This window comes from Petaurus breviceps, unplaced genomic scaffold, assembly GCF_028583685.1.
Source record: "Petaurus breviceps papuanus isolate PSGF00001 unplaced genomic scaffold, PetGlider_PUasm1.0 115, whole genome shotgun sequence".
Classification (NCBI taxonomy): domain Eukaryota; kingdom Metazoa; phylum Chordata; class Mammalia; order Diprotodontia; family Petauridae; genus Petaurus; species Petaurus breviceps.
This window is the reverse complement of record NW_027185612.1, coordinates 1,348,141-1,366,706: the sequence shown is the minus strand read 5'-3', so window position 1 is coordinate 1,366,706 and position 18,566 is coordinate 1,348,141. Positions and strand designations below refer to the sequence as shown.

The 18,566-nt window shown below is 38.8% G+C and overlaps 1 protein-coding gene and 1 pseudogene across 1 annotated transcript in view; both read right to left on the bottom strand.

Moving 5' to 3' along the window:
- The window catches only part of GIMAP8 (GTPase, IMAP family member 8), a 76,683-nt gene that overhangs the window by 29,020 nt on the left and 29,097 nt on the right, over positions 1 to 18,566 (bottom strand). The window lies entirely within an intron of this gene.
- LOC138158530 (GTPase IMAP family member 4-like) overlaps positions 1,168 to 18,566 on the bottom strand; it is a 27,491-nt pseudogene continuing 10,092 nt past the window's right edge.

The following is an 18,566-nucleotide window of genomic DNA, read 5'->3' as shown; positions in this document are numbered from 1 at the left end:
GAAGTGAACAAATTATACCATATTGTCTCATGTGTTGGGTCAGAGTATGAATTTATGAATTTATAGGGATTTAACTTGCTCCATATACTGAATATGATTAGAATAGGAAAGACTGAATTCTGAGATGTTTGGTAAACATTTGTTTAAATTAAAGAGGTTATGTGGTATGTATAAAGGGCACTGGGTTTGAAATCAGAAGAAACCCAGGCTTGTATTCTTACCCTGAAACTAACAACTTTTTCTGACAATGGAAAAACCAATTCTCTCTGAGTTGCAGTTTTCTTACCTGAAAAATAGGAATAAAATTGGCAATATTATTTCAGAAGTTTTTATGGTGAAAGTTTTTATAAATCATAAAGAGATGTATAAATGAACTGTCATCACAAAGTACAATAACATGAAAGTCAATGATAGATAATTCTGGCAATTTAAATAAGCAGGAATTAGAGAAAATGGATCATTATGAAGCAGAAAACCTACGGACAATTCCAGCTTAGAGTGAAGAGCTATGAATACAACAGGATTTTATCTCTTCCTTCTACAAATATTATTTGGTTAAAATTAATATCAAGGACATAATGGCCAATGTGAAACTATAAAGTAGGTGGTGTAGCTGGTAGAAGGTCACACTTAGAGAAAGGAAGTCTTGAATTCAAATCCTGCCTCAGGCACTTACTAACCCATGTTATTAAGCCATTTAGATTCTGAGATTTAATTTCCATATTAATAAAATGTGGATAATTATAGTATCTATCTTACAGGGTTGTTCTGATGATCAACTCAGATGACACTTGAACTGTATATAACTGTTGCAGTTAAACATTATAGAAAGTGTTCTGCAAATACTCCATTCACACACAAATATTAGCTATGTATGTGTCTTGATGACACAATTGAAATGTGAGTAAGACTCACCACATAAAGAATAAATTCCCTTTCTAGAGAGTATGGGATGGAGAAATCCTGCTATAAGCATGACTCTTGTTCCTTTCTTCCTCATCTGAATCTTGGAGGAAAAATATTCAGTTCAGAATGAGTTAGAATTTACTTTTCTGGATTTTCACAGGAAAATAATATGTCCCTTTATTTTCAGACCAAATTTTATTTATTAAATATTAGCATAGTTTTTAATTGCCAAAGGTTTACAACTGTAATTATTCTTGAAGAAATGAGTGCCTTGTGATGCCTGAGTATTTATCAATAACCAACAGAGGAAAAAAAAGCTGGAAAACTAGCAGAAAGCATAAAATAGTTTTACCAAGTTCTTTAATCTTCAAATATTTTAATAATATTTAGCTATTCCCAAGATTTCCATGATGCTTTCAAAGAACATATTTTGGTTCACAATATTAGTTCTAGCCTCTTTTTGTTTCTTTTCATAGAAAGCATCTTTTCCTGCAAGTTCCTTATACATTTTTTCTCTTTCTTTTTGCTCCAATTCATCCTTTAAGTTTCTGATTTCCTCTTCATATTCCTGTCATTTCTTTTTTTAGTCTTTCCAGTTCTTGCATGTAAGATCTTTGCAATGCTTCAGTTTCTTTTTCAGTCTTCATTTTTGCCAGTATATACATCTGTTTTTGTGTATTATTTTGTATTATTAGCTCCACCAAGCTCAGAAACTCTGTTACCTGGGCCCCCTACTCACTTCCATTTGTCCTGTTGTTGAATGCACAGTGTCTTCCATCAAACTGGCCAATTAGGTCTTTCAAAGCTTCATTCCTAGTGTCACGTAAGTATTGATTCAAATTGTTATCTTCCAAATCATCCTTCTGGGTCAATAAAAGGATCATATATTTCTTGGCTTTGGAACCAAAAATTCCCAGGATCTTCTTTACTGCATCTTGTTCCTCCTTGGCATAACGAATGAGAGGGGCCACCAGGATGATGGAGTGAGGCCCAGGGGAGGACATGATGAGGCAGTGGCTGATCTCCTTTGATGTGTCCACATCAGACCCATCAGTGTCAAAAATCCAGGGATTGTCCACAACTACAATTTCTCTCTCATTCCATAATCTGCTTTCTTTCACACAGCTTCTTGGTCACTGACTTTGCTACTAGTCTTGCCTAAAATATTCATTTTCCAAGGATGCTGTTCCCTATGGCACTTTTCCCAGCTCCTGTTTTACCTGCTAGGACAAGTCTCAGTTGCTTTTTGCTGGGGTCTTGGCTTCTATAACCTGAGATGTGGGTAATGAGAGTGACAAGGTTAAACTCTACCCTAAACTGCTATACTTTCAGTCTCTCTTCCCACCTAGGACAGCCATGTCTCTGCTCTTAGCTTCAATTTCAGATCAGAGTCACATACACATTGGCATTATGTCCTTCTGATTTCCTCTTCATATTCCTGTCATTTCTTTTTTTAGTCTTTCCAGTTCTTGCATGTAAGATCTTTGCAATGCTTCAGTTTCTTTTTCAGTCTTCATTTTTGCCAGTAGATACATCTGTTTTTGTGTATTATTTTGTATTATTAGCTCCACCAAGCTCAGAAACTCTGTTACTCTGTTACATTTATATAGTAAGAAGCATTCAACTCTCTGGCTCAGAAATAGGTTCACCTTACTGATAGTTGGCACCTACTATTGACTTTATTTTTTTGCTTTTTGGAGAGCAGTTGGGGATAAGTGAGTTGCCCAAAGTCACATGGCTAGTAAGTGTGTCAAGTGTCTGAGTCCATATTCCAACTCAATTCCTCATGATTCTAGGAATCTCCAAGATAGCCTTCTGCCATTAGAGGATGCAACTTCTGTAGAAAAAGAATGAGAATTGAAGTCATTGTCAATTGTGCTGAAGTAAAGAGACTCTGACCCAGGGCCAGTAGACCTAGGTTCTGCTTCACATCTCTGCCTTTAACTGGCTTTGTGGACTTGGCCACAGCACTTGCCTTCCTGAGTTCCTGGATTGGAGATAGTGTAGTATGGCTTATGAACAGCAAGAAGACAAGGTTGAGTGGACTGGAAAATGCCTAAAGGGGAGTACTACAAATATTTTAGCAGTTGGTTGGGGCCAGGTGGTAAAGGGCTTTCTATATAAACAGAGAGTTTTATATTTGATTGCAGAAACAGTAGGGAACCAACAGCGATTACTGAGTAAAGGAGTGACCTACTAAGACTGTGCTTTAGGAAAATCAATTCGTCTACTTTGTGGAGGATGGACTGGAAAAGGGAGAAACTGAAAGGAGGGAGATCAAGTGGAAGAGAATAAATGCAGAGTTTGGAGGTGTGGCTCTCTTGGCCTGGTCCTCTCTCCAAATGTTTCCAGGGGAACGACTTTCACCTTGCCTTCTCCCATCACTGTTGTGAAATTGCCAAGTAAGGGCAGCCATTTATAAAAATGATCATAACTTCTTCACCAGCTGTGACTTATCTTGTCTTTCACCTTATGGCACAATGGCCTACAGCTACCAGATGACATTTAGCCACCTACCTCCTGGCCATGTCTGTGCCTCATCCCCTTCTCTCATCTGCACCTGCCCAAGGATCAGGATTTGCCTGCCAAGAGCTGCTGCTAATCCTCTAGCCAGTCCAAAGTGTCCTGCCTCTGGTTCACTCTGCTTTCAATCTAGAAGGGGTTAACTGAGATTTTAAAAGTCCCAGTACTTTAAGTCTTAGTTGAAATCTCTGTTACAGGAAAGAGTTTTTGTTTTAATTTGTCTAGCACTTCCCACCTTACCTTATTTTTTTTAAATCAGATCAGTGGTTTTCATTGGGGTTAGGGAATTCCTAGTGAGGAAACTCCTTCTCCTAGTACATGTCAGCACCCACTCTGCAAGGTGCAAGTTTCTCCTCTCCCTCCCCCACCCAAAATCTCCCCCAGACACACACTTTTTAGGTTAGAGAAATGTAGAGCCCTTCCAACTCTATGACAAAGCCCTCCCCTATCTTTTCAGGGTTCTTTGTGAGTATCACAGCAGCCATGGTTGGTTACTGTTAGGTAGCTCATTGCAGAGTGCAGCAAAATTGTGAAATGAGTGCAGTCTGCTTTGGATGCCTTTTTTGCCTCCTTGTTCTCCCCCTTTCTTTTTTACCAAGGCATGGCTGCAAACACCCAGGAATGGAATGGAATGGACAAAGCACTTATCAGGAAGGTTAGCAGAAGAAAGGGGTGCCTGGACTGCCTTTCTTCCCTTCCTCTAGGGAAGGCTAAGTAAATCTTCCTCTAGGAAGAGAATGTAGCCAGAGAACACCTGTAGAGATCAATGCTTACCTGAAAGAAATTAATGTCAAATCATGAAACAGGTATTCAGAACAGGCATTTGAGGCATGAAAAAGAAAGGGGGATATTTTTGGGAAACTGAAACTTGTCTTTCAACTACACCACTCAGCACAACACTTAGCACCCTACTACAGTTAAGGGTGAGACTGGCTTCCGATTTTAGGGTCATGACTTTGGCTATGCGCCCCTGTTTTTTTAATAGCGACCCAATCCTCAACTCAATAATGATCCTGACCTGACTCTTTGGGTAGGAGGTTGGTTTGTTCCTTCCTTCAGATTTGCTGATCAAGTGTAGGTTTCCTCTCTCACCCACCACCCCACAAGAACATCCCTCAGTCACAAATCTGGAAAACTGTGAAAGGACAATCATTCACTTGAGGTCATCTAGGAGCCAACCCTGGGACTCTTGGAGGAAATGGGGATTCAGTCAATATATGTGTACTTCACCCAGAACCAGTAGGAACCAAAGCTAGGGTTTTAAGGAACAGAGAAACAAAGTATGTTGCCTAAGAGGGACAGAGCAGGAAGCCCAACCTCCCAAAGAGGTGCCATCAACCCCCCACCTAGCCAATCCAGGCACTGTGACTTTACAAATTGAATAGCCTTTGCCCTCCTCCTCACAGAGCGATGCTTTGGGGTCAGTGTTGGTGTAGGCTGCACCTGGAGCCTAGGTGTGTGTAAGCAGTAGAAAGCAAATGGGAAATGAAAGCTTTCTTACATTAGGACCTCCAATTTCCCCAAAACCGGGAGAAAGAGATTTTTACTGGGCACAAAACACTCCTCTGCACTAACATGTAACCAACTCTTAATTACTAGATCTGTGCATTAACTAGATCTTTGCTCACTCTCTCTTTTTCTGTCTTCCTTGGTAACTGTGGACCATTTTCCTGCTTCCTCACCTGCCAATTGTTTCCAAGTTCCTCCTTCCCCTCCTATTAAAATCTTTGGATAAGTGAGCTTTCCCCCTTTGCTTGTCCTTGTCGAAAGGAAAAAAAAACTTTTGGGTTTTCACCCTGATTAACAAGGCAAAACTCAAGACAAAGAGAATTAAATGGATTGTATTTTAAGTATGTCGAGGTACCAACCCACTGAAGGGCTGATCACTGAAGATCTGCAAGGGCTTTTATAGGTCACTATAAGACAAATTATATAATGCCATCTCAGCAGAAGAGATTGGGCCCTTACATCTCAGTTCCTGCCCAAGGTGGGAAGAACCTGACAATTTACAGGTAGGGGTATGTGACAAAGAGCAGGTGATACAAAAAGCTTCAGATTTAGTATCTCCTTCCCTACCAGAGCCTCCCCCAATTCTGACGATAAGCAAGGCTGGAAACAATTGGGAACTGAGTCAATGTACCTTTCAATAGTCCCTTTAAGGCCTTCTTCACAAGGAACAGTTTTGTAAAGAAAAGGAGAAAAAAGAAAAAATTGAGAAAAAAATAAAAAAGAAAAGATTGCTGGGGTGGCTAGGTGGCACAGTGAGTAGAGAGCACTGGCCCTGGAATCAGGAGGACCTGAGTGAAAATCTGGCCTCAGACACTTAACACTTACTAGCTGTGTGATGTTGGGCAAGTCACTTAACCCCAATTGCCCTCCAAAAAGCAAAAAATAAAAATAAAATAAAGCTTAAAAACTTCTGAAAAAATAGAATTGGACAAATGGAAATTAAGATACAAAAATTCACTGAAGAAAACAACTCCTTAAAGAGTAAAATGAGCAAAATGGAAAATACAAAAGTTAATTGAGGAAAATAACTCCTTAAAAGTTAGAGTTGGACAAATAGAAGCTAATGCCTCTGTGAGACATCATGAATCAATCAAAAAATTCAAAAGAATTAAAAAAAATTGAAGAAAATTGACCAGTCCTTCACTATATGCATTATATTTCATGGGAAAAACAACTGACCTGAAAAATAGATCCAGGAGAGACAATATTAGAATCATGGGACTACCTGAAAGCCATAATCAAAAGGATGACCTGGACAGCATTTAAGATCCTGGGCAAAAATAGGCATTGAAAGAATTGACTGTGAATAGAGCACTGGCCCCGGAGTCAGGAGGACCTGACTTCAAATCCAGCCTCAGACACTTAACACAAAAACGGCCATGTAACCTTGGGCAAGTCACTTAACCCCAATTGCCCTTCAAAAAGCAAAAAAAGAAAGAAAGAAAGAACCACCTAATCACCTTGGGAAAGAGACCCCAAAATAAAAACCCCAAAAAGCATTATAGCAAAATTTCAAAATGATCAGGTCAAGGAAAAAAATACTACAAGTGACCAGAAAAAAAAAATTCAAATATTGGGGAGTCACAATCAGGATCACACAGGACTTACCAGCTACAACATTAAAAGGAGACTATGTAATGTGATATTCCAGAGTTCAAAGGATCTAGGACTACAACCAAGAATCACTTACCTGGCAAGACTAAGCAAAGTACATCACGGGGGGAAAAGTGATCATTTAATGAAATAGAAGAACTGCCTTCATAAGAAGAGGACCAGAACTAAAGCAAAAGGTTAACCTCCAATATCAAGATCCAAGAGATGCATAAACAGGTAAAAAGTGAAAAGAAAACATAAGGGATTCGACAGAGCTAAATTGTTTACATCCTTATGCAAGAAGATGATACTTGTAACTTTAAAATTCTATCACTAAAAGTACACATAGAAGGACTATATATAGACAGAGTGCATGGGTATAAGGTGAATATGAGGGAATGACATTAAGAAATTAAGAGAGGAGAAAGAGGAGAGCAATGCATGCAGAAGGATGGGAGAGGTAGAATGAGCTAAATTATCTCACATGAAGGGACAAGAAAGACCAATTAGAGTGGGGGGGGAGATGGGAGTGAGGGGAATAGGCATTGCTTGAAACCTACTCTCATCAGTCTGGGCTCAAAGAGGGAATAATATCCACAATCAGTTCGATATAGAAATCTATCTTACCTGACAAGAAAGTAGGAGGGGAAGAGATTAAGTAAAGGTGGGGAGGGGAAGTGGGGACTGACAGAAGGGAAAGCAAATCAGGGGAGGTGGCAGACAGAAAGAAAACACTGATGAGGTGAGAAAGGGTAAAAGGAGAGAGAGGACAAAGAGGAGGAAGAATAAGAAGAAGATAAATACACAGGTAGTAATCATAGCTGTGAATAGGATGAACTCTCCTATAAAATGCAAGTGGATAGCAGAGTGGATCAAAAACCAGAATCCTACAATCGGTTGTTTATCAGAAATTCACTTGAAACAGAGAAACAAACACATAAAGTAAAGGTAAGGGGCTGCAGGAGAATCTATTATGCTTCAGATGAAGTAAAAAAAAAAAAAGCAGGAATAGCAATCTTGATCTTAGACAAAGTAAAAGCAAAAAAAAATAGACCTAATTAAAAGAAACAAGGAAGTAAACTACATCTTGATTAAAGGAACCATAGACAATGAAGCAATCAAATTAGAAGAGGAAGGATTAGAAGAAGACCTGTCAGATCTATGGGGAGGGGAAGGATTCATGACTAAACCGGAGACAAAGAGCATTACAAAATGTAGAACAGATAACCCTGATCATGTTAAATCGAAAACCTTTTATACAAACAAAACCAATGCAAGCAAGATTAAAAGAAAAACAGAAAGCTGGGAAAACAATCTTTATAGGAAGTGTCTTTAAAAAAGGCCTCACTTCTCAAATATATAGAGAACTGAGTCAAATTTCAGAGAATACATGACATTTCTCAATTGATAAATGGTTGAAGGATATGAATAGGCAGTTTTCGTATGAAGAAATCAAAGCTACCTACAGGCACATGAAAAAGTTCTCTAAATCACTTTTGATTAGAGAAATGAAAATTAAAACACCTCTGAAATACCAGCCCACACCTATTGGCTAATGTGACAGAAAAAGAAAATAACAAATGTGGGAAAATTGAGACACAATTGCATTGTTGGTGGAGTTGAGAACTGATCCAACCATTCTGGGAAGTAATTTAGAATTATTCCCAAAGGTCAACCAAAATGAACCTACCCTTTGATCCAGAAATACCACTATTAGGTTTGTATACCAAAGAGATCATAAAAAATGGAAAAGACCTACATGTGCAAAAATATTTATAGCAACCCTATTCATGGTGACAAAATATTGGAAACTGAGGTGATGCCCATCAATTAGGGAATGGCCAAACAAGCTGTGGTATATAAATGTAATGGAATACTATTGTGTAATAAGAAATTACAAACAGGCACATTTCAGAAAAATCTAGAAAGACTTGTACAAACTGATGCAAAATGAAGTGAGAGGAACCAGGAAAACACTGTACAAAATGTGAGTAACATCGTGTGGTGATCTAATGACTAAGCTTTTCTCAGCAGAACAATGATCCAAGACAACCATAAAGAACTCATGAAGGAAAATGCTATCTACATACATATAAAAAAAAACTGATGGACTCTGAATGCAGATTGAAGTATTTTTTTCTCCACTTACTTTATTCCTTCTCATGCTTTTTTCCCTTTTGATCTGTTTTTTCTTCCAAAACTATGATGAATATGCATATATGTTTTACATGATAGCATATTCATAAACTATATCAAACTGCCTATGATTTTTTAGAATAGGAGAAGGAAAGGAGGTAGGGAGAAATGTTTGGAACTCAAATCTTATAAAAATGAATGCTAAAAAATTTCTTGTTATATAATTGTGGGGAAAAAAATAAATACTATTTAAAGAAAAAAAAAGAGAAAAACTTTCCTTGGTCATACCATTCCTGTTAGCAATTGTCCTACAATATCTCCTATCCTTTGTGATTAAATTCTTTGATAAAGCCATCTACAATCTATATTCTGTGCCTCCACTTCATCTCTCACTCCTCAAACCTCTCCAGTCCTGCTTCTGACCTTGTAAAGCTAAGCATGAGCAGTTTTTTAGAAGAATGCTGCTGTGAAGAGCTTTTCAAAGTTCTTAATACACATTATAGTGAACACTATTCAATAACAAATCAGAGCAAAACATTCAAAGAAAATCAAGGTACATCATTCACAATGTTACAACTTATCACAGAAAATCAAAATACAGCATTCACAACAGCTTATCACTAAAATGGCCACATAGTTTTCACCACAGTGGTCACAAAGTTTTGAACAAAGTACATTCATTTAGTCAATCAATCACTTAGTAACCCAATCATTCAATCAACTCAATCATTCAGTCATCCTTAAGGAGGTTTAAGGGTCACAAAATGCAAAACTCAAAGTACTCCACTCCTGTATAGTACATTCATTTAGTCAATACAGAGTCCTTAATTCAATCACAAAGTACAATCACAAATAAATTACAATTCCATTAGTCATTACTCAACAGAAAATAAGACAATTCAGCAGACAGGGCTTCCAAATGTCTGAGCATTATGTCCATGCCTAGTTAGTCACCAGAGAGAGAAGCACCAATATCTGGGTTTTCAAAGCCAAGGGGGTATCAATGGCTGCCCAGAGTCTCATCTGACCAAATCAAAGAACTCTTCCCAAAGTGAGTCCCAAAGAAAAACCTCACATCAGGGTCAGTCACTACTCAGTATTCACGGAGACATCTTTTCATTTTGACTTGGAGCAAGTTCTCAGATTCCCTGGATCCACTTCCATGGTCCCAGATCCTACCTGGATTCACCAAACTGTCACCTGGGTTCAAAGGCAGACAGCTCCCAGATCCTTGTCCAGCTCTCCATGCACTTCCTGTTCCATGCTGAAGCTCACAGAATACAGTCCACATTAAATCCTTCACAGTCTCTGTTCCTGGGAAGTCAAGGCTTAACGAAGCCACAAACAGACAAAGTATCAACACAACAGTCAGCTCTACCTTCTCCTTCCATGTGACTTGCTCCAAGAAATTCTGTCTCAGTTCTCAATTCTCTCCAGAAGCCACTCTGCCTCCATGAAGCTTATCCCAAGAAATTTTATCTCAGTTCCCAATTCTCAATTCTCTTCAGCAGCTGCTCTGCCTCCAGATGCTTGTCCCAGGAAATTCTGACTCTCCCAGCCAGGGTCTTTCCTTATGTATAGTATTGCTATTTAGTCCCTTCCTGTTACATCGGGAACAGGGGTTCTCTGTTCAGCCCCTCCCTGTTACATCAGCATCAGGGCTTCATGTCTTCTGTTTCTTTAACAGAGGCTTAATTTGAAACTAGGTGCTAAGTACCTCTCAGATTAGAAATACAAAAGAAACTTCAAATTTCACTACTATTACAGACTTCCTTATTCAACTGATACAATCCTCTCCAAAGGTACCAATTATTTCTTAATTGTCATGCCTAATAGCCTTTCCCTAAGCTTCATCTGTCTGCACCATTTGACACTATTGATCACCTTCTCCTAGAACACCTCTCTAGGTTTTTATGACACTCTTCTCTCCCATTTCACCTCTTCTCTTTCTGACTTTTTAATTTCCTTTGCTAGTTCTTCATTTGTCATTGGGCAGCTAGGTGGCACAGTAGATAGAGTGCTGGAGTCAGGAAAACTCACCTTTATGAGTTCAAATCTAGCCTCAGACACTTACTAGTTATGTGGCCTTAGGCAAGTCAGTTGCCCCTGTTTGCCTCAGTTTCCTTGTCTGTAAACTGAGCTAGAGAAGGAAATGGCAAATCACTCCAATATATTTGCCAGGAAAACTCCAAGTGGGGTCATGGTGAGTCTGAAATGACTGAATAAACACTTATGTCATATTCAATAACCATGAGCATCCTCTAAGGCCCTGCCATAAGTCCTCTTCCCTTTTTGCTTTATACTATCTCACTTGGTGACCTTATTTCCCATTTCCCACTAGTTCCCATACATGGTCAATTATTGTTTCTAAGCAGAATATTCCCAGAGCTGTATATGCTGGTCTAGTTTCTCTCCTGACCTCCAGACATGATTCACCCACTGCCACTTGAACATCTCAAACTAGGTGTCTCATAAGCCTTATAAAGCCAACATGGTCAAAACAAAATTCATTCTATTCCTTTACCCCTGTCCCAACTCTACCCCATTATGAACTTCCCTAATACTCTTGAAGGCACCACTATCTTTCTGTTTACCCAGACTCACTACTCAGGGTTTTTCTGGATTCCTTACTTTCCCTCACTTCATATATCCAATCTGTTCCAAAATCTTGCTGTTTCTACTTTTAACACATATCTATTATGTGTATGTATGTATACATATATATATATATATAAGTATGTATCTATGTATATCTATATCTATCTAACCCCTCCTCTCTACTCCCATAGCCACAACTCAAGTTAAGGCTTTCATAACCTTTCCCTTGGACTAGAGCCATCTCTCTGCTGTCCCTGTCTAAACTTTCTCCTCATTTCAATGCACCCTCTACTCAGCTTCTGAGACAATTTTTCTAAAGTGAAAATCTGATCATGTCATCCCTTCCCCAGACAATGCCCTCTCAATGAGATCCAAGAGCTCCCTATTACCTCTATACTGGGCAGTCAAAGCTCCTCATCACCAGTCCCCATTACTACTTTTCCAAATATTCTCATAGTTTATTCCACTCCATTCATTCAAAGATTCAGCTACACTGGACTACATGCTATTCCCTAAACAAAATACTCCAGCTCCCATCTCCATACCTTTAAACTAGTTGTCCCTTATACTTGACTGCTCTCCCTCCCTCCAGAACTCTCCCTTATCTCTGACTCTTAGTTTACTTCCAGACCCAGATCAAATATCATTTTCTGCAGGAAACATTTCTTGTTTTGCCCTAGCTACTTATCTTCCATCTATATCATGAACAGTTGATCTTTATGTAGTATTGCTATTAATATGTGCAATGTTCTGGTTCTGCTCATTTTATTTTGCCTCAGCTCATTTAAGTCTTTCCAAGTTTTTCTGAGAGCATCCTTACAATTTCTTATAGCACATAGTATTCCATCACAATCATATACCACAACTTGTTCAGGCACTCCCAGGACAGGGCAATGTGAGTTCCAACCTCTTCTTGTCCCACAGGAAACCAGGAACTGCCTCAGGGCCTCTTGGTTCCAAGGCCATTCTATAGTTGTGAGAGATAAGGATGTGCTGAGGGCCATAGTCTAGTTGCCAGATCACAAGGACGTGCTTTATGAGCAGCAGCTGATGTGACTGGTTCGGCCCCCCTCCATTGGTTCACACTCCCTGTGCACAAGGAGATCATGCTTGAATCATGCTCTATATAAGGAGCCAGTTTTCTTCCCCCCATGTGCCTGCCATGATGGAATAAACTGTAAATTGTTTCTCTCTCTCATCTCTGGTCTCTTTAGTCCCTCCTGAGAACACAACCTAAGGCTGGCTCTTAGGTTACTAAAGTTAGCAGCCACTTATAACTCCCCACCTGATGGGCATGCCCTCAGTTTACAATTCTTTTACACCACTAAAACAGTGTTATAAATATTTTGGTACAGCTAGATCTTTTTTTTCTTGGTCTTTATATCTTGGAGATATAGACCTAGGGATGGTAGTGCTATGTCAAAAGACATGTATAATTTCATAGGCCTTTGGGCATACTTACAAATTTCTCTCCAGAATGGTTGAATCAGTTCACAATTCTACCAACAGTGCATTAGCGTCTCATTTTTCCCTCCAAACTTTGTTATTTTCCTTTTCTGTCATATTAGCTGATCTAATATGAGTAGGGTGGTACCATAGAGTTGTTTTAATTTGGATATCTCTAATCAACAGTTATTTAGAGCATTTTTTCAAATGACTATAGATGGGTTCGATTACTTTGTGTGACCACTGCCTGTTCAAAACTTTAGACCATTTACCAATTAGAGAATGGCTCTTATTTTCATAAACTTGATTCAGTTCTCTATTTGAGAAATAGGGCCTTTACCAGAAAAACTTGCTGTCAATTTTTAGCAGTTATGATTACTATTTTCCTCCATCCTATTCACACCCCCTAATTATCCTACTCTCTCTCTCTCTCTCTCTCTTACCTTTCACCTTGTCCATTCTTAAAGGATTTTTCTTCTGACGACTCCCTCCCCCATTTTCAATCTACCACTTCTCTTATCCCCTTCTCCTTCTCCTTTCCTATAGGGCAAGCCAGATTTCTATATATTTATATTACTTTCTCTTAGAGCCAATTTCAATGAGAATCAGGTTCATTCTCTCCCTTACCCCCACCTATTCTATTTCCTCCTGCTTTGTAAAAGCTCTTTCATGCCTCTTCTATGTGAGATAACTTAAGGCATTCTACCTCTTCCTTCCCCCTTTTTCCAGTGCATACCTCTTTCTCACCCCTTAATTTTATTTTTTGAGATAATCATCTGTAATGTAATACCAAGCAAAGGCAACTTCCCAGGTTCAAAATACCAGCATAGGTGCTCTCTATTTTATTCAGTAACAAACCCAGAACAGAGAAGATCAAAACATGACATCATTCAAAATACAGCATTTACTAAGTGTGATTAAATAATCTCCAAGTACTACCCCACCCCAGGACCTTCCAATCATTCAATCAATTACAAAGTCTCTGTTCTAAATACTTCTCCACCCCTAGGCTATACCTTAATTAAGTCCACCACAAAGCCCCTCTTCTCAAATGGAGATTAGTTTCCAAACATAAGGTCAAAAGTTCCCCACCCCTGGATCACAATTGAATCTACCCTAGAGTTACATCAAGTTTAAACACAGCACTTAATACCCAAATGGAGGTCTTTTCTTCATCTTGACATGAGGCAAGTTCTCAGCAATCTTAGTTCCTGGGGAGACAAGGCTTAGCAAAGCCACAAGATACATTGCCAGTCCCTTCATGAATTTATCCTCTGTCTGTAGAACAGTCCTAGAACCCCTGAACACATTAGCAAAGCCCTCTCCCAGGATTTCTGTAAACATACAACAAGAAAATCCTTCTTCAGGGCTTCTGAACCAACAGAAAGGCTCCCAGACCCCTGCAACAACAGCACTGTCCCTCACCAGTGGACAGTATTCACTCTGTCTGCAGGACAGTCTCCAGACCCCTGCAACAACAGTACTGTCCCTCACCAGTGGACAGTATTCACTCTCTGTCTGCAGGACAGTCGCAGGCCTTCTTAGCGAACAGCCAGGTTCCAGGACTTCTTCAACAAAAGGACTGTCTTTCACCAGTGGACAAATCTGGCAAAATAACATCAAAACAGACAGACAAAGTACCAGCAAAACAGCCATGTCTCCTCAGTCCTTGGCAGCTCAGGGGGCAGGTCTCAAAAGTCCAGGGCAATTCAAAGCGGCCACCAGCAATTCTCTTAGCCTCTCTCTCCCTCCACGAGGTGCTGCTTCCAAAAAAGATCTTCCGCCTCTCTCTAGTGTCTCTCCAAATCTACCTCACCAGCTCCTCCCAGTTTAGGACTTTCTTTTCACATCAACAAGCCCATCCCACAGGTGGGATTAACAAACTCTGGGTTTTAACACAATCAATTTGAAAACCAAGCCAATACAGGGGAATCTTTAATTGCCATTACTATCACATCATCCCATCATAATCAACTAACACCCACATTATGTATGTTCCTTCTACCTACCTTAATAAAGAGAAGGTTCTTAAGACTTACAAGTATCGTCTTCTTATGTAAGAATGGAAACACTTTAACTGTTCTATGGACTTTATGATTTCTCTTTCCTGGTTACCTTTTATTCCCTCTTTTGAGTCTTTTGAGTCTTTTTGAGTCTTATACTTTAAAGGCTATGTGTTGGAGCCTTTATGTTCAGTTCTTGTCTTTTCATCAAGAACTTTGTATCAAGGTCCTCCATTTCATTGAATGTTCATGTTTTCCATGGAAGGTTTATGCTAACTTTACTAAAGAAATAATTCTTGGTTGTAGACAATTCTTTGCCCTCTCGCTTATCATTTTCTAAGCTCTACAATCCTTTAAAGTAGAAGCTGCTAAATCTTGTGTCGTCCTGATTGTGGCTCCATGGTATTTGAATAGATTCTTCTGGCTGCTTGCAATATTTTCTTTGTGAACTGGGAGCTCTGGAATTTTGTTATAATATTGCTGGGAGTTTTCATTTTGGGATCTCTTTCCATTTCAGTAGTTCTAAACTATCAGGGCAGTTTTTCTTAATAGTTTCTTTTCTTTCTCTTTAAAGGCAATTGGGGTTAAGTAAATGCCAAGGGTCACACAACTGGTAAGTGTCTGATTCTAGATTTGAACTCAGGGCCTCCTAACTCCAGGTCTAGTGCTCTGTCCACTGCTCCACTTAGCTGCTGCATTCCTTGATAGTTTCTTGAAAAATGATGTCTCATCTCTCTTTTAGATCACAGTTTTCAGTTAGTCCAATATGTCTTAAATTAACTCTCCTTGGTCTATTTTCCAGGTCAGGTCTTTTTCCAAAGAGATATTTAACATTTTCTTCCATTTCTTATTCTTTTGATTTTGTTTTATTGCTTCTTGATGTCTCCTAGAGTCGTTGGCTTCCACTTGCCCACTTCTAATTTTTGAGGAATTATTTTCTTCAGTAAGCTTTCCTACCCCCTATTCCATTTGACCAATTCTGCTTTTTAACATATTCTTTTCTTCATCAGATTTTTGTGCTTCTTTTACCATTTGGCCTATTCTGTTTTTTTTTTAAGCTATTATTTTCTTCAATTTGTCTTCTGTGTCTTCTTGACCAAGCTCTTGACTCTTTTTCATTATTTTCTTGCATCATTAATTTATCTTCCCAATTTTTCCTCTACCTCTTTTTTACTTTTAAAAGTCTTTCTGGACTTCTTATAAATTATTTTTGGGCCTGAGAACAATTCATATTTTTGAGAGTTTGGATGTAGTAGTTTCAACTTTGTTGTCTTCTTCTGGATTTGTGTTGCTTGCTCATTTTTTTCAGCTAATAGCCACCTAAAAGTGAGACTGGCTGGGGAAAAAAAGAGCAAACAACAACAACAAAAAAGATCAAAAAGTGACAATTAGCTAATATGATAACAAAATTCATGTTAGTTTTACATAGAGAAAAGATATTGATATTATTCCAATACAAAAGTTAAAGCAGATGAACAATAAGAGAGGCTCAGTGTCTGACCATGTTAAATTTGACAGGCATTGGTTTTCTACATTCTCTGTGCCAGGAAATGTACTGGATACTGAGAATATTAGCACATGAATGAAAGCAGCCCATACTCTCGAGGAACTTGAATTCTTAAAATATTACACAAGTAAGTAAATATAAAATTCAAACAAAGATAGTGTATATATGGAAAGAGTTATAAGGATCTGAATGTGAATTCTACCTCTAACACTAGATGTGTGACCTTTGGTAGATAATATATGAGGCTCAATTTCCTAATCTGTAAAATTGACATAACAATAGTACCTAATTGACAATGTTGTTGGGAGGATCAAACATGGAAATTATTGTGAAGCACTTTGTAAAGCTTTAGATGCCATAAGTATTAGCTATTATTATTTATTTAAGTAAAGATGAATTAATTTCTAAGGTTAGGGAGACTGACATCTGGTTGAATCAGAAAAGGTCTTGTGTGGCACTTGAGGTGACATGGTAAATGAAGTATCATTTGAGCTAAACCTTGGATGAAACTAGAAATTCTAAGAAGAAGAAGGCAGGTTTTCCAGGCATGAGGGACAACCTATGTAAAGATGTACACATAGGAATAGCAAGGAGATTAGTTGGCTTGTACAGTAGAGTATGTGAAAAAGGCAGTTTGCAAGAAACCTAGAAAGGCAAGCTGCAGCAAGATTTTGAAGGCCTTTAAATAATACACAGAGGAGTTCATATGACATCTGAAGACACAGTAGTGATCCAGTAAACTTCTTGAGGAAGTGAGTAACATGATCAGAATTGTGCTTTCAGAAATATCAATTTGGGAGCTGTGTAGATGAGAGAAGAGAAAGGGTTTGAAAGCTGGGAGTCTACTTAGGAAATTGTAGCAAAAGTCCAAGCAAGAGGTGATGAGGGACTGGATTAAGACCACTTGCTACACGAGTGGATATAAGGAAAAATACAGAGATGTTTTCCAGGCAGAATTATTAAGACTTGGCAAATGACTGTATGGTTTGATAAGGGTGAATATAGAATTGAGCATTACTCCAAAGTTGCAGACCTAGGGAATTAGAAAGATGGCAGTGCCCTTGACAGAAATAGGGAAGGTTGGAAGAGGGGTATGTTTTAAGATGATGAGCTCTATTGCTACTCTAAATTCATGTTCAAAGCTTTGTTGGGGTTGAAGTGCCTCTGGGATGTCCAAGTGGAAATGTACTACAGGTAGTTAGAAGTAAAGTTGGCCATGTATCTTAGTGAGTCATCTGCAAAGAAATGACAATTGAAGCCAGGAGAGTCTGGTAGATCAGTAATATAAAGAGAACGTAAGAAGAGAAGGAATAGAACGGAATACATTTTTGCTATAGTCTGCTTGAGACAATGGCCCTGACTTTGGTGAATACCTGAAAAATTTAAACTTAGAGATTTCATATGTGAGAGGAGGATGGTTCATGGACAGGAAATGGGAGAGATGCTTTTAAGCAGGGAAGGAAGTTGGTCCATACTGGTTCAGGTCACATAACATAGATAGATGTATACTCCCACTTAAGGTCACCATCAGCCTTAAATATTTTCTTGCTGTTTTTTTCCCTTCATCATGAGCAGGAAAGGATTATTTTTATTACTGGGTGTGGCCCACCACAGAAACTAAGCTTTTAATCCTAAGAACTATTCAATATCAGAATGGAAAGTGAAATTGGCTGTGGGGTTGGGGTGAAGGAGAGGGCAAAATAAAAACAGGAAGTCACTGTGGAACAAGCTGAGCATACATTACAAAACATGTATTTTCTGAGAAAGGGTTTGTGGAAAATCCTACAAGAGAGCAGAGAGGGAGAGAGTTCTCAACTGCTCAAAGAGGGACTGGAAAAGGATAATACTGTTTCTTTAGGCTTTCAAGTAGGAATCCAAGGTTAAGGAAAGGGGGAAGGTTGTAGACACAATAAACCAGGATGTTTAAAAAGTCTCAAGCAACATTTGGGGTCTGCATCTCTTGCTTAAGGTTGCCCTTGAACTGATCAAGGCTGATTCTGTGGTTTCTGACAGTTACAGCTATCTCCAAAGTTGGCTACAGTTCACTCACAAAGGATCCCTGGTATGTCAAGCCCTTTTGGGCTTCTGAAGCCTTTCTGATTGACTAGTTGTTGTGTAGCTTCATTGTCCTGCTCCTCTGTGAAGAAAGGAATTTCTAATATACAGTACAGTCATTACAGAGTCCTTTTTAACAGTTTCTCATTTTAGTCAGAGGAGTCACTAGACACACACCCCCTGTAGATAAATAAAAATAGATAAATAAAAGACTGTGGGACATAAAGTCAGTGAGGAACAGGAAAGAAGAAGAAGAAGAAGAAGAAGAAGAAGAAGAAGAAGAAGAAGAA